General features: G+C 37.5%; 1 pseudogene; it reads left to right on the top strand.

The window, feature by feature from the left end:
* The first annotated feature begins 3,997 nt into the window (after positions 1-3,997).
* Positions 3,998-9,220, top strand: LOC137234851 (uncharacterized; annotated as a pseudogene).
* Positions 9,221-11,692: the final 2,472 nt, after the last annotated feature.

Here is an 11,692-nt window from a genome sequence, read left to right as displayed (position 1 = left end):
CCAATTTGATGACTTCGGGTAGTCGTTGCAGCGAGGACTTAGCGCGACAGATGGGCACGACCTGATTGGATGCTGCGGGTTACCTAAATGACACGGCTTCGGATAACGAGCGGCCTGGCGCTCGGTCCTCTTGCGTAGAGATGCGTAGCAAGTCATTCTATTTAGAGAATGTGGAAGAAATAATAAAAGAAAACATCTCGGTCGGTTGATTTTGACTGTGCCGCGCGTTCGGTGCAAGTAAGTCCTAATTTTGTTACCAGGATTGGTAAAATTTGGCGCTAGAGTGGGGTGCTGCCTACGGAAACATACATATTCAGCGCACACTATGTGCATGGCCCATTAGTGCCCTCTTTCAACGAACGTTATGTGCATGCTTATTTAGTGCCCAATTTTTGTTTATTTTGTGTCACCCGGAAGCGTTTTACCTAGCCATGGACACGAGTCCTGCAGAAAACTAAGCATTTGAATTTTTCGGTACTCACATTTTGGTACCAAACTGGGTAGAGAATGTGGTTGGTGGTTTATGTACGCGTCGTTGTTGGTGCTAAAAATCAACAACTTCCTTGTCCGCCGCATACATTTTATGACAACAAAAAAGGGCGGATCAATGCGAATTAAAAATTTTAGTTGTGGGAGGAAGAATACACAATTTTTATTATTGAGTATTTTTCTCTCCTTGGCTTTTATATTTGGCTTTTTAATTTTTTTTATTTTCCTGAATCCGTCTAGTCCGGTTTATTTGGTGGCCGGTTGACGAAGGGTATTTGGCCCCCGATACCGATTTGACATAACCGGGTTTTTCGGGTACCCGTTTGCATCATTTGACGCATCACTGACGTTGTGTGTGATAAAATAGGCAAACATACATACATACGTTTGTACAAGCATACCCATAGTAAAGAACAAAAAAAAAAAAAAACGAACATTCATACACACGCGTGCACAAATGTTAGTTTTACATGAATTGAAAACAACGGGTAATAAATCATTCGATTTCTTTCTGCGTTATTTCATTATTTCACTACGCGCGTGGTTGGCGTACGACAAGGGTCAACAAGGGAATTTAGAAATCGTTTAATTTATTTGGATTATTTGGATTAAAGTCGACACAGACACAATGCGGTCGACTACTAAGATATATAAAACATAAAATTAATGTTATAATTAAAAATATTTAAATTCAACCATACATAGGAAAGAAAGTACAAAATATCAGGCCAGACGTGACAGTATTGAATTATGCAACTCGGAAAACGAACATTCAAAACTGATGCAGTTATACAAGTTGTTGTAGTGCGAACACCAACTTCGCAGTGGATTATTTTTGGCAAAATTTTGCCGGCAAAGTGGTAAATAAAAAGGCACAAAGTGCCTGGACGTTCTACCAGGAACAGCAAAATTTAGTCGACTAACAAGATCAGATGAGTCAATCTCGCCCATAATGAGCTTGTGAATGAACATTACCCCGAGTAAAGTTCTTCGATTTTCTAAAGTTGGCAGATTTATAAGGAGAAGCCTATTTCTATATGGTGGAAAATGCACACTAGAATCCCAGTTAAGACCACGTAGTGCAAATATAATGAATTGCTTCTGTACTGACTCAATACGCTTTATAAAGTTTTGATACCCTGGGCACCAGACACACGAACAATACTCTAAGATTGGTCGTACCAACGATGTGTAGAGGGTCTTAGTCAGATACGGATCATTAAACTCCTTAGCCCATCGCTTCACAAAACCGAGTATACCCGTTGCTTTGCTTACCATTGATGAGATATGCGTATTAAAAGTCAGTTTAGGATCAAAAAGAACACCTAGATCACTTACGACAGATATACGCTCCAAAGGCGTGCTGTTTAACGTATACGATGTCAAACTTGGCTTCACTCGGTGAAATGTCATTAGTTTACACTTCGAGCAATTCAAAACTAGTAAATTTGCAGTACACCAACATTGAAATGAGTCCAAGTCTGCCTGAAGAAACTCCACACGGGAAGACTCCGAAGGCAAGTATGAGTAACAAAGTTTAACATCATCTGCATACATAAGAGTTCGGGAATGTATGAGAGTTTGTGGTAAGTCGTTTATAAATAAGGTAAAAAGTAACGGACCCAAATGACTACCCTGAGGCACACCAGACGTTACATCAAACAACCTAGAAAAGCTGTTTTTAAACAAAACTTGTTGAGTCCGATTCGCGAGATAGCTTTCGAGCCATGCAAGCAAATGCTTTGGAAATCCAAGTAAATCAAGTTTGTAAACTAAAAGCTCATGATTGACAGAGTCAAACGCTTTACTGAAGTCGGTATAGATCACATCCGTTTGCCTATTGTTTAAAAATCCATCCATTACAAAAGAAGTAAACTCTAGCAAGTTGGTAGTAGTTGATCTACGCGGCACAAACCCATGCTGGCAGGGCGATAATATGGAGCTACACATGTGTTGAAGTTGACATGTAATTATTCGCTCAAATGTTTTGGGAATAGCTGAAAGCTTAGCTATACCTCTATAGTTCTCGATACTAGACCTACTACCTTTTTTGTGTAAAGGTATAATAAATGATTTCTTCCAAATCAGGAAAAGTGGCAGATTCCACAGATAATTGGAATAATTTATGTATCGGCTCAGATAAGTTAACTGCACAGTATTTGAGTACACAACTAGGAACGCCATCTGGACCCGGAGAAAAAATCGGTTTCAAACCGAGAAGGCTCTGAAGAACAGTATTCTTATCAATTACTGCATTAGGAATGCAATTAAAACTTTCCAAGTTGTAGGAGTGTTGACCGGGTTGAAAACGTTTAGATGAGTAGGTCGACCTGAAGAATTCTGCAAATAATTCCGCAATATCATTATCAGAACTAGCATTCTTGCAACCAAAAGAAAAAGTAGCTGGAAAACCAGATGTTTTCCTCTTGGAATTAACAAAACTGAAAAATCTTTTCGGATTGTTGAAAAATTGAAGTTTACAACTGCTTAAGTACAATTTATAACATTGTTGGTTGCAACGAGCAACCGAATATTTAGAAAAATCGGCAGACGATCCTGATCTCTTGAAACGTTTATAAAGCCTAGATTTAACACTATTGAGTCTAATAAGTTGTCTTGTGAACCAAGGTGGTTTACTTGTTCCAGCACTAACACATCGAAGGGGGACACAGCTTTCAAAGAAGCCATCGAGAATACCGTAAAATAATGAAGTCGCTGAGTTGACGTCCTTACTCGAATAAAGATCTGACCAGTCATGAGTAGCAATCAATTCGTTGAGTTTTATGAAGTCCGCCTTATAAAAACATCTTGAGCGGGATCGAGATTTTAATTTTGTAAAGCACAGCTCCATAGGAGGCTGAATAATGTCAATTTCTATTTCAAGCGTAGGATGTAAGGGATCTTCTGGAAAAGATAAAGGAGAAATACGATTGAGAGCAATACCCACTGATTCATCCACAAATACCAGGTCAAGAATCTTGTTTTTACAATTTAAAACATTGTTGATCTGTACGAGAGATGTATCTAAAATAGTCTTAACGAAATCATGCTGACAGGTGGGAGTCAAAGTGTTTGAGTCGCTCAAGCTAATCCAATTTACCGAGGGTAAGTTGAAATCACCAAGAACGACTAAGCGATCTTTGTCTCGCAACTGAGAGTACAAGTTTCGAATAGCTAAACTATGGCAATTGTAAACATACATATCCGACCGGGGCGGAATATATGAGCAACAAATATATAAGTTAAAACATCGCATTGAAATCTTTTCTGCTATAAACTCAATATCAAATGCGTTGTCCGACAACAGCAACTCGGATGAAAGACTTGAGTCCACCGCAATAAGAACACCGCCTGCTCTAGATTTACTCAGGTTGAATTATCCTTTTATAACAGCAGGGTCATATCCTCGTGAAATTCTGATTTCCAGAATATATCGAAAATAGCAGTGTCCAAATTTTATAGTTGTTCAATTATTTTTAAATTAAAGTGTATAGTGTATAAACCACCAATGGGGGAGCTGTGGCAAAAGTCATGCAATCACATTGCAGTGCCTGAAGATGTGACCAAAAGCTGGCATACACGTATTCAACATCACCTAAGTGAAAGCCAGGCGGCCACAGTGGTGTGATGGTAGCGTGCTCCGTCTACCACACCGAATGCCCTGGGTTCACACCCCGGGCAAAGCAACATCAAAATTTTGGAAATAAAGTTTTTAAATTAGAAGAACATTTTTCTAAGCGGGGTCGCCCCTCGGCAGTGTTTGGCAAGCACTCCGAGTGTATTTCTGCCATGAAAATTTCTCAGTGAAAACTCATCTGCCTCGCAGATGCCGTTTGGAGTCGGCATAAAACATGTAAGTCCCGTCCGGCCGATTTGTAGGGAAAATCAAGAGGAGCACGACGCAAATTGGAAGAGAAGCTCGGCCTTAGATCTCTATGGAGGTTATCGCGCCTTACATTTATTTAATTTTAAGTGAAAGCCCCTCCAAGCGTTACTATCACAATTGGAATGAAATGATGCAACATAAACAGGTGAATTTACAGAATTGTAAGCCAGCTTTCCGATGGTGTAAAGCCTAGTGCGAAGGCGAATTGTGCAGGATTTGAAGAATTTTGTTGTGATGCAGTTTTGGATGATTAAGGGCAAAAAAATTTAATATTAAGACTTTGAGATGATGAATCGGTGGAGAACAAGTTGCATATAATTTTTGAAGATGATGCTAACTTACTGCAAGATATAGACCTGGGCCCTATTCCACAAAACAACTTATTAACTTTTCACTTTGCACTTTGCAAATTTTTCGTCAGTTTGCAAAACTTTGTGTTCCTCAGAAGTGTAAAATTTGATCAGTTATAAGCCGAAGTTGATAAGTGTAATTTGAAGTCTTTGTAGTTTTTGTGCTCTCTTTTCGATTTCTGTTCCACGTACGTTCTCTTGTGCAAAGTGCAAAGCTGATATTGAAAAGTGTAATTTGCAAAGACTTTGCAAATAAATGCGCTCTTTCGCTCCTCAAAAACTGTAAATTCTATGTTTGCAAAGCCAGCTTTGATAACTTTGTCAAAAATTTGCTAAGTAAACGATCGTTTTGCAAATTCACATTGTTATTACTAGTGAAGTTTTTCAAAATGTTAAGACGTGAGTTTTTGTTCGACGATAGTGAAGACGCGGTTATAGGAAGAAATTATAGAGACCGAATTAATTTTTGGGGACTACAAAGCTTTAATTTTAAAGAGTGCTTCCGTTTAAACCAAACACAAGTTGATTTAATTTTAAATAAAGTTGGTGAAAAACTAGAGCACAAAACAAAGCGCAGTCATACTTTGTCGGCTGAAAATCACTTCTATTGTGCTTACATTGCCTCGGAAATGGTTGCCAGTACCATGTTATCGGAGATATTAATGGTGTTTCAAAATCAACAGTTTGCAGAGTCGTTCATAGAGTTGTCGATGTTGTAATAGACGTTTTATTTCAAAACACAGTGCGATGTCCCGATGACGTCTGTGGTATTGCTGAAAAGTTTCTTATTATGGTTGGATTCCCTTGTGTGTGTGGTTGCGTTGATGGTACAATCATCAAAATTCATCCGCCTTCATTACACGTGGAAGTATATGTGGATCGGCATGGAAACCACTCATTGAATGTAATGATGATATGCGGTCCAGACTACACATTTTACAGTGCAAATGCAAATTGGCCGGCCAGCGTTCATGACTCAAGGGTGTTACGGAATTCGGTTGTAAGTCAAAGATTTGAAAATGGATGGAGACCTTTTCTGGATGCTGTTATTTTGGGTGATAGTGGCTATGGACTGAAAAACTGGTTAATACCACCATTACGCCGAAATCCCGATAACCCTCCTGAAGGTGCTTTCAATCGTTGTCATAAAAAAACACGGCGTATAATTGAAAATAGTTTTGGTATTCTTAAAGAAAGATTCCCGTGTTTAAATTATTTGCCACTGAGCCCTGAGTTTGCAGGAAAGGTGGTCATTGTTTGTGTCATCTTACACAATATTGCCAGCAGAATCGGAAGAAGTACTGAAAGCATGCAAACCATTGAAGACAATGAATGGAGGAAATGGATATGGAAAATTTTGAAGAAGAAAATGAAAATAATATGTATGATGCGAGTGGAATGGAAAGGCTTACTTCTCTGCTGCAGTACTTTTCATAATATCAACTACTAAAATGTTGTATTGAAATAAAATTGTTTTTGTTTTACTTTTTGAATACGAAACTACTAAAATATTGTATTGAAACAAAATAGCTTTTATTTTTACTATGATATTTTTCTACTCCAAAACGTTGTTTCCTTTGAGGGCATGTTTATGGTTTTAGATTAAGATATCAGAAAATAAATAACACGGTGTTACGAAACCAAAAGTTAAAAGAACCTGGAAAGTGATCTCAGAAGTTGTCCATTTTATCCATTGTTTCTTATTTCAGTATTATACCATAAAAATAAAATGTTTAACGTGAGTAAAACTTGATCCGTTTTTTTTTCAACATCATCTGTATCTGTCATCATCATCATTTATTGGCGCTCAAACGCCTAGGCGATTCTGGCCTGTATCTGTACTTTGAATTATTATGCAAGACTGAAGGAGGGGTTCAAAAAGTTTGAATGATTCAAAAAATGTTCCTGGTAAGGGCCCCTAGTGGAAATCCAACTGGGCCCCCATTTCTATAGTTACGCCACTGGAAGTGATACCATTTTTCTGGTAAATCTGCATACAAGAAATTTTCGGGGAACCCCCAAAATCTTGAGTTAGAAACGAAAAACCAGTTTTTGCTACCTCTGGACACTAATGACCCTGAACCGTAGTTAGCCATGGTCTGATTTTAAATTTTTTCTCAGATATCGCAAGAAAAGACATATCCCTTTATGTTTGTTGGTCAAATATTTCCATTATAATATGAAGTTCACTTAATGTTTGTTTATGAAAATACTATATTCTAATGATAATAAACAAAATAACAAGTTCATTTACAACCGAAAAAAGAACAATTCATTTAGAATAAAAAAATTAACAAATCTATTTAAAACTCCTCTAACAAAAGGGTATATTCAACCCTTGCAGTTTCTGCCACTGTGAGTCCTTTTGTTACAACAGAGGGTGGAAGTTGAAGGTCCCTCTCCAATTTCAGGCATTGAAGTTTCCGGTAATAAACTCCAACCTCGAGAAGCTCCAGTCTCTATCCAAAATTTCACTTGGAAACTTGGCAGAGCTCTTCCTCTTCCTTATGGGTGCAGTTGGGTTTGCAGGTACTCCCTTTGCGTTCAATATTATGGAATCAGACTCAGATGTTGAAAGGCTTTCTGAAATTCCATAGCTTTCTGGTAAATTCAGTCCATCTACCACAGCTTAGTCTGATTCCTGATATCTAGGATGGCCAAGTCTCCTTCATCCATAATGCAATTCTTTCCACCTGCGGACCCAGTTTTTAGGGCGTTATCCCTTTTATTCTGCAAAAAAAGAAAATTACATTCAAGGATAAATCTATATTTTATTATTGATTATACTCAATTAATTTTTTACGCGTTTTTTTTTTTCAGGAAAGCATCTACCGTGTACAAAGAGAATTTAGTGTATTTTCAAACAATCATAACCCAACAAACATTTTTGTCAAATCTCAACTTGAGATGCATTTGAGAAGCAATTCTCAAATAGCAAGCGTTAGTTTTCAAATGCATCTCAAATAACGGTTGATAGCGTCCTCAACCTAAAAGAGCAGATACAAGATGCCTTATTATAATGTCTTACAAAAGCCTTATTTTAAAGGATTGATAAGCCTTGGTATAAGGATATCATACCTTACGTAATGTATTATAATCATGCCTTTTGTAAGCCTTATTTTGTATGGGCATTATATATAAGTTATCTTTCAGACAAACTTTATGTCCAATGACATGAGTGCAAGAAAATAAGCTGTTTTATAAGGAATTTAAAACTCCCTAGGAATTTAAGGCCTTATTGTATAAACCTTATTGCCGAATGGAAAAAGGCTTATATAAGGTTCAAAATTTTTGGTGGGATGCTACATTGCGTTTGAATGTATGTATGGTCTTTGCTAATGATTTGTGTAATAATAACAATAATGATTTGTGGTGGAGTGCAATAACGGCCGCGGAAATTGCGCCCCTGGGCGTTATTTCTTAAAAAAGAAATAGGGCCCGCGGGCGTTATTTCCTCTTTGAAAAATCATTAAAACCCGAGGTTTTTATTTCCTTTTTCCAGTGGGCGTTATTTCCCTTTCGGAGAAGAAATTAAGCCAGCAGGCGTTCTTTCCTTTTAAGAGTAAATAAAGCCCGTGGACCTTCCACAGTTATGAAATACAGCGCCGCAGGCGAAAATTTGGAATAAAAAAGCGCACAATATTTTTTCTTTAATTAGCTTTAGTACTGCTAATTTTTTTCTATTTTTATTTTTCGGCTCATAATCACACAATTCAAAGTGAAAAGAATCAAAACAAATGCAAAGACGTTTCAACGCTTTGTGGATCACCTTGCACGCTCACTTTTCAATAGAACGCAAAGATTTTGCAGAGAGTGAAGTCTTTGCAAAAATATGTTCCGTTAGCAAAGCCTTTGCAAAACTAAGCTCAACTTATAGTGAGATTTGCAAAGAATATTGTGAAACAGAAACAGAAAAAAAGTCTTTACAAAAATATGTTCCGTTAGCAAAGGATCAGAAACAGAAAATCGATAAGTGCAAAGTGTAAAGTTGATAAGTTGTTTTGTGCAATAGGGCCCTGGTTATATTGGCTGCTCGTCCTGAGGATTACAAACGTTATTGCCAACTGTTGCATCAAGAATATGAACACATGAGTGATATAGATTACAAAAATGTGTGTTTAAAAGTTCTTAAAACATTGCTAAGTATTCCAAATGTATGTACAACATCCGCATTCCAAAAGCATACAAATATGAAGTATAAAACAAGTTCGCTAAAAAGCATAAAGTATAAAGCATAGAATGGGCGAATAATTGATTTCGGTAATTAAATATGGCATTCTATCTTTCTATTGCAGTTTTACGCTCCGATCGAATTGCATACCACCGAAGGCAATCAGCCCTTACTACACACCATCGTTTAGCGTTAGAGGACCATAGAGGACCTGCCTTGACAACAGTGCCACTCGGTAACATAAATACGCATAGCCCTGATTTAGATTTACGTTGTGAAGATGAATTTATAGCACATGATGTAGTGCAAGAGATGGTTATATAGTCATCGTATTCACAATCACAATCAGCTTCAGATATACCTATCAGCACTTCAAACATCTCAAGTTAAAGATTTAAGTTTTTTTAGTGAGCAACAACGTAATGAAGATTATCACCAACAACAGCAGCAAGAACAACATCTCAATCATAGTTTCACAGATTATCCACTTAGTTTTATATATGGATGCTGCAGGTGGTGGTAGCACTCAGCAAATAGCTTCCAAAGCTGATCATTTCTCTACCATATATCAGAAGGCAACACATGATGCTACAATCGGCGAATTATGTAGCAATGCATCGCATTGATTTCATCATGCAATGGCAACAGCAAATTCTGGTTTTGAAACAGCTTTGGCTGTGCAGCCATAGATAGTGTTGAAGTTGGTAAGATTTTGGGTTTAGATCTTTGCAAGAGTAATTTGGTCCACTCTATTATTATGAATATATTATTTGGATTTGCTGTCGGTTGTTCGAAACCAACGAAGCCCTTTGAAGATAAATTAAATATATTAGACGGCGCAAGTTTGGGAATTTCCGATCCTTCACTTTTTGCTGTTTTTTGATTATTTATTGCTTTTTGCATCCGTAATATTTTTTACAGTGTTGCCATTTTGGTGCTTTTGGGGCCAGATCTAGACCCTTTTTTGCTTTTAGCTCCAAAAATTTCCATTTAGCCCCTAGCTCTTTTTTTTTGTCCTCTTTAAAATGCGTGGCCCATTTTAGCTCCAAATCTATTTGGGTAATACGTATTGTGAAATTTGTAATGTGTTTTATGTGTGTCGAAGTTTTATTTTATTTGTTTCGTTATGTATGATGTGGCAACTTGGTACTCAACTGACAACAAAAACTTTAATCAATAAACTGTGTCATGAGCTTGTGCAACAGCATAGCGTCACCTTCTAAGGGTTTCGGCCTATAATGACACCCTAAGTTCAATATCACCACAGCAAACATTCATCAGCTGATGTAGCGCACGTGCGAATGCAACCCAGTGTGTGTGTGGCATATACGTAGATATTTTTTGAACTAGAAAAAAGACCAGACACTTTGAGGGCGATCATATACTGAGCTCATTAATTATACATACACATTTCGGAACGCTTCGTCTAAACTCAAATTTTCATAAGTTTTATTAAAATATTTAAGTTATAATAAAGTTTAACTAGACACATATAAAAAAGGTGTCCATAAGTAACCTGCAGTGTTTTAATTATACGGCACAACTATAGCAAGGCGTTGGATGGTAAAGTATAGCCAGTCAATATAAATGGAAATCTGCAAATCATCTATATACCACCTGACGTGACATGGCGACCGTGACCGTGAAAATGTTTGCGACGGATACACGCGGCGTACAAAATGGCGGATTTGCCAAAACCACCTTTAAGAAAGACAAAACAATTTCGAAAAGTCCACTGTGAGGTCTACAATATCTTGTGCACGCAACGGATAATGCAATTTATAATTTTTAAAAGTTCATAAATATCCGTTTCCTCGCCAAAGTGCCCATAATCCATAATTTGGTCAACACTACCATCAGTTTCTATACGCTCCGGCATCAAGCTTACTAGCTGCTAAACTTTTGGATTATTTCCAACGTTGCCACCAATAGGACACATACATATATTATATATATATATTAAAATTTCAACCTTGTTCTTGCGGCTGCGGGTGTTCCATCCTCCCAATCCACATTTGTGACGCTGCTGCACCGACGTATATGTATGCAGTAACGAATTTACTGCAATTCCCCTTATTTGCAATCTTCTGCTAACGTTCGTATCGTTAAATTGTTGAATAAATAACTCCAATATTGAATAATGGAAAAATTGCCTTTATTAAAGTACTTCACAATAACACTTATACTTTGCAATGAATAGCTTGCTTAATAACCAAACTGATTGATAGCTCAAACGAAACTGACTTCCAGCGCCTCTACATTTGCTGCCTTTTATACTCTCTGATTTCCTCGTTCCTATCTTCTAGGCGCTTCCATTTCCAGAATCTACTAGTTGGCCATCAGCTCTCAAATTTCTAAGCTTTAACTACAATTGCACGATTTTATAGCTTCTCTCATTGCATACTTTCAGGAGTATCTCAGATATATGCATGTGGTTGTGCTTTGCTTCTCAGCTGCGTGTACCTTGACATGTGTAGACATAATGATTGATTCGCTTATGTAGATACAAGTGACTTTCTGCTTTATTGTTGTTGTGAGTATCACTTAGTGTCACTCATATTCGTCACACTGCCTTCCACCTAAGTCTGATCGTACCGATCAGACAAATCTCTCGATCTAAACGCTGCTAGCATTGCCAAATGTACCACTCTTCTATTTCTTGGTGTCCCAATTGCTTGTATGCGGTAGATGACATTACTGATCGTCTTCACAACTCAGTACGGGCCATCCCAACTGCACCGATATTTGGATGGAACACCTTTCCGCAGGTGAGGGTTGTATATCAGTACCAAATCT

Source organism: Eurosta solidaginis, chromosome X (genome assembly GCF_040869045.1).
Source record: "Eurosta solidaginis isolate ZX-2024a chromosome X, ASM4086904v1, whole genome shotgun sequence".
In the NCBI taxonomy this organism is placed as follows: domain Eukaryota; kingdom Metazoa; phylum Arthropoda; class Insecta; order Diptera; family Tephritidae; genus Eurosta; species Eurosta solidaginis.
This window is presented reverse-complemented; position numbering and strand designations above follow the sequence as displayed.